Source organism: Crocuta crocuta, unplaced genomic scaffold (assembly GCF_008692635.1).
Source record: "Crocuta crocuta isolate KB4526 unplaced genomic scaffold, BGI_CrCroc_1.0 scaffold64, whole genome shotgun sequence".
Lineage (NCBI taxonomy): Eukaryota > Metazoa > Chordata > Mammalia > Carnivora > Hyaenidae > Crocuta > Crocuta crocuta.
The window spans coordinates 11,017,477-11,022,418 of NW_027530640.1; positions in this window are offsets into that span (position 1 = coordinate 11,017,477).

Consider the following 4,942-nt stretch of genomic DNA (forward strand, 5'->3'; position numbering starts at 1 on the left):
TCATGACCTGAGCCAAAGTTGGATGCCTAACTGACTGAGCCACCCAGGTGCCCCTAGAACTCACCCTTCTAAAGGGAGAAAGCATGTATCATTTCCCATAGCTCCTGCAAAAACACAGAGAAGACTATGATTAGTGTGATCTGAGTCTTACATCCTTCTCTGAACTAGTTGCTGCAAAGTAATTTAATAGGCCAGGCGTGGGTTGTGTCCTTACCCCTGGAGTTGTAGGGAGGATCTTGTCCCTCCAGAATAATGTGGTCTTAGAATAACTAGGGAATAGCTGATTCCCTAAGAAAGTGATCCTTGGGAACCTGTGTCCATTAGAGTGTACATTGTCCATTCTCCTCTTTAACTGTAGAGTGTATCTAGCTCATTCAAATGAAATTTCCTACAAAACACAAATTATGGATTCAGCAGTCAGTTGTGAATGGCACTTTTTAGACTCCGGTGTGAAGAAAGGCAAGCTCAGATTGAAGAAAGGCTCTAATCAATCCAGCTGGTCTGAGGAGCCTCTGACCAGAGTATCCAGGGAATCAGCTGGGAGTGTCAGAAAACCACAAAGAAGAAGGTAGTCTTGCCATGAATCCAAGGGCTATGCCAGAAGGAGCAGTCTAACACATAATGGCACTGAGTTATATTTGTGGAATGGTTCCTCTGAGAATTATAGGTTAAAGAAAAAGCTGGGAGAAGCAGAAAGAACCAAGAGCTGAAGCACCCTCCTGTGTTAAGCAAGAGTTCCACCCGTGACCAAGTTGTGTTCCCATAATTTGCCAGATTATACACAACTAATATTCTAGAATTTTCTCATACTGTAATTAGAATTGTTTTGTTGTCTTTATTCTAAACAGCTGGTAAAATGTATGACTTTCAAGTAACTCAAGATGGAGGACAAGGAAGCTACTGGTAGCAACGACTGGTGGGTGCTGGTCTCAGGCCCAGAGTCTTTAGACACAGACAGCGTTTTCTTGAGAGTGGCTTTTAGACTTTTTGACATTGTAGTAAATTGTCACAATTACAGACAAACGTCAAAGAAAGATGCCACAATTGGTGCTTTTTAAGCAACATTTTCTTGGATATGAGTGGACTTTGGGAAATGTATGCAGACTTGCCCGGCCCTCCATCCTCCCTCCCACATCTCCATGCATTACTTTTGTGGCTGGTAGACAGGCAGGCATAAGTGTATATTCCAGGGAAGCATGTGGGCTCTCAGACCAGGAGTTGGCATTCAGTGACCTGGCCGAGGCACAATGTGGAAATTAAAAGATAAAAACCTGAGATATGTGATGGGGACTGTAGTTTGGAATAAATGGGTTCAGGCCCTCTGCCCAGTCAGCCTAACATTTCTGGCAGCTGCTGCATTTAATAGACTCCATTAACATCTCCTTGTAGGGAGGGAGTGAGAGAGAGAGAGAGAGTTGAATAAGTACTGTGTTGGGAGAAATGTAAAAAGCTTGGAGCTTTCCTCCAAGTCCCTTGGGGGAACTTGTGTGGTTCCCTTAGTCCATGGGCCATCACAGGCTTTGACAGCCAAGATGGAACTGAAAAGCATAGTCATATGGGTAAGGTGGAGTCAGGGCTCAAACCTCTTGCCTTCTCATCCCCACAGCATAAGCGGATGAGAAGGAATCTATCCTTCTCCCGCACTGTAATGAAGAAATTGTAGGTCCTGGAATTCAGAGAATAAAAACATGCAGGATTTGGGGGGTGACCTCTGAGAGATTCTGTGACAAAGCTGGTAGATGAGGTTTGGTGAGGGGAGAGACAAAGTGAGTCCCAGGATCAGAAGCTGGTTCCTGGGTGAGAAGAAACTGGTTCCCACTGTAGGAGGAGAGAAGGGACATATCTAAAGAGGAAAACAGAGGAGGCGGACAGCCAGCCATCTTCTGCCTGAGGGCATTTGGGTTGACCCTGCCTGGAGACTAGAGAAGCATTTGGTGCCTCTTACTGTGGCTAATGAATGAGACTCAAAACCTATCAGATAATCCTGCCTGGGACTTCCTGAGTCCCTGGTACACAGAACATAGAGGGTAGTAACAAGAAACCACATTTTCACGGAAGGATTTTCAGTCTTAGTATCTTCCCACTTTTAGCTGCTGTCAGACCACATCAGAGCATAATATATTGAACCCAACCATATCACAGCTGCTGGCGATTTCCCTAGAGGAGAATGTGCTACAAGAGGAAACAGAGCAACTCTGATCCAGACCCTGCTTCTAGCGTTCCTGAATGCCCTCATCAGCCCACCTCCTCTCAAAAGTCATTTCTGGAGCCAGAGCGAGGTATTTGGGGGTGCTGCCTACCCACAAATCCACAAAAATGAGTGTGACCTGCCCAGAGACAAGTTCTCGGTCAGTTCAAGGCCGTGCTACTTGAATATAGGAGCGTGACCCTAAGGCCTTGGGTGGAGGCCACATTGGAGGGTATAGTGAACAGGCCCCTAACTTAGAGGTCAAAAGTGCTAGGGTCAAGTCCTGATTCTGCTCCATGTAGCTGTGTGACCTGGAGCTATTATTTGAGTTCTTTATATTATATATATATTTTTACGTTTACTTATTTTTGAGAGAGAGAGAAACAGAGCGCAAGTTGGGGAGGGGCAGAGAGAGAGGGAGACATGGAATCTGAAGGTTCAACGTGGGGCTTGAACTCATCGACTATGAGGTCATGGCCTGAGCCATAGCTGGACACTTAACTGCTGAGCCACCCAGGGGTGCCATTATTTGAGTTCTTTAAACTTTAGTTTTTCACTTCTAAAATGGGAATAATAACACCTTCCTCAGAGAGCTATTATCAAAATCAGGTGATGTGCATAAAAGCACTTTGTAGGGGCACCTGCATAGCTCAGTTGGTTAAGCCTCCTGAATCTTAATTTTGGCTCAGGGCATGATCCCAGGGTTTTAGGATCAAGCCCTGTGTGTTGGAATCCACACTGAGGGTGGAGCCTGCTTGGGATTTTCAACCTCTCACTGTCTCCTTCCCTCTACCCCTCTTTGCTCACACGCCCACTCTCAAAAAAAAAAACCTTTTGTAAAAAGCTAAATTGGTGGAAAGAATTATTTCCCTATTCCTTCATTCTGCCTTCCAAATCCAAAGGCCTCTCCTTGGAATGTGTGAAAGCTGTTGGGTTCAGAGTAAACAGTGGAAAGGTATGTGTGTGGGGAGGGCAAGGGGACATGAAGGGAGGGTAAAAGACGCAGTGAAGTGGTGTCTCCTGTAGTGCTGGGGATGTGACATGAGCTTCCTACCCTACAGTAAGCATCTGGAAACACCTCGAGTTCATACCTGTGGCATAATAAGAAATAGATACTTGATCATTGTCCCTGTTCTGATGAAGAGCTCCTAAAACACTCGTAATTTCCTGACTGATGGAGGTTATAGCAGCATTTTTTGTTTCTGACACAGAGCTCCTAAATCCCTGTGAATTTCCAGGGTGACAGGAGCCTCTTTTGTTCTAATGAGGCAACTCTTGGTGGGACTTTAGATAGCTTCAGGATGGGGCTGGCCACCAGAATGACTAAGCCTCAATTAGAGGCCTAAACTTTCATCCCTACTCCACACAACCTCTGAAGAGGGAGGAGGGGCTGGAGATTGAGTAAATACTGTATCATGCCTTTGTAATGAAACCTCCAGTAAAACTCCTAAATGACAAGGTTCAGAGAGCTTCCAATGAATGCATCCATGTGTCAGGAGGATGATGGACTCCAAATCCGTGGGGACTGAAGCTCCTATGCTCAGGACCCTATGGACCTCACCTGTGTACCTCTTCATCTGGTTATTCATTGTATACTTTATAATGTCCTTTGTTAATAAACCAGTAAAGGCAAGTAAAGTGCTTTCCTTAGTTTTGTGAGCTGTTCTAGCAAAGTATTGCATCTGGAGCGGGGGTTGTAGAAACCCCCAAATTATAACTGGTTGGTCAGTAGTAGAGGTGGCCAGAGATATGTGATTGGGGACATTCTTATGAGACTGAGCCCTTAACCTGTGAGATCTGAGGCTAACTCCTGGTAGTATCAGAATTGAGTTGGGGCATCTGGGTGGCTCAGTCGGTTAAGGTCTGACTCTGGCTCAGGTCATGATCTCATGGTTCGTGGGTTTGAGCCCTGCGTCTGGCTCTGTCCTGACAGCTAGCTCAGGGTCTGGAGCCTGCTTCAGATTCTTTGTCTCCCTCTCTCTCTGACCCTCCCCTGCTCATGCTGTCTCTCTCTCTCTCTCTCAGAAATAAATAAAACATTTAAAAAAAGAAAAAAAGAATTGAGTTAAGTTTAGGACAGCCGGCTGGTGTCCAGAGAGTTGGAGGATTGGTTGTTGCTGAAAGGAAGAGCACTGCTCATTTGATGTTGGAATGTTCCATAGGTAGAAACAGATCTTAGTAGTAGTACTCCAGCCAGGAAGCCACTGGCTTGAAATACCTGAGGGTCTGGTGCTTCTCTGGTAAAGAAGGGCAAACAGGGACACCAGAAGAGGGGACTCTTGGCATGCAGAGGGAGAGGCAAATTGTGGACCCCTTTGCTTGCTATGACTCTTCAGGCCCAGCCATATATCCTGCTTCTTCTATGATCTTTGCACCAGGACTTACTAGGATGCCTCACTTCAGACCTATGGCTGAAGGGCTTGGGTTGTCAACACAGGGTACTTGGCTGCATAAGATAAAAAAAGCACCTCACATTTACTGAGGGATTACTATGCACCAAACACTGTGCTACATGCTCTTCAGGGCTTATCTCACTAATATAATCCTCCAAACACCCCCACTGAAGTTGGTTCTATTTTCCCTATTGTGTAGATAAGGAAACTGAAGCACAGAGAGGCTGCATAACTAAGTATGTGGTAGAGCTAGTATTTGAATCCAGGCAGACCGGCTTCAGAGCCACAGCTAGTAAGCAGCTTCTGTACGGCTTCTGAGGTAGGGCGATAGGTGAAGTTACTCCTCTAAGCCAGGGCTGTG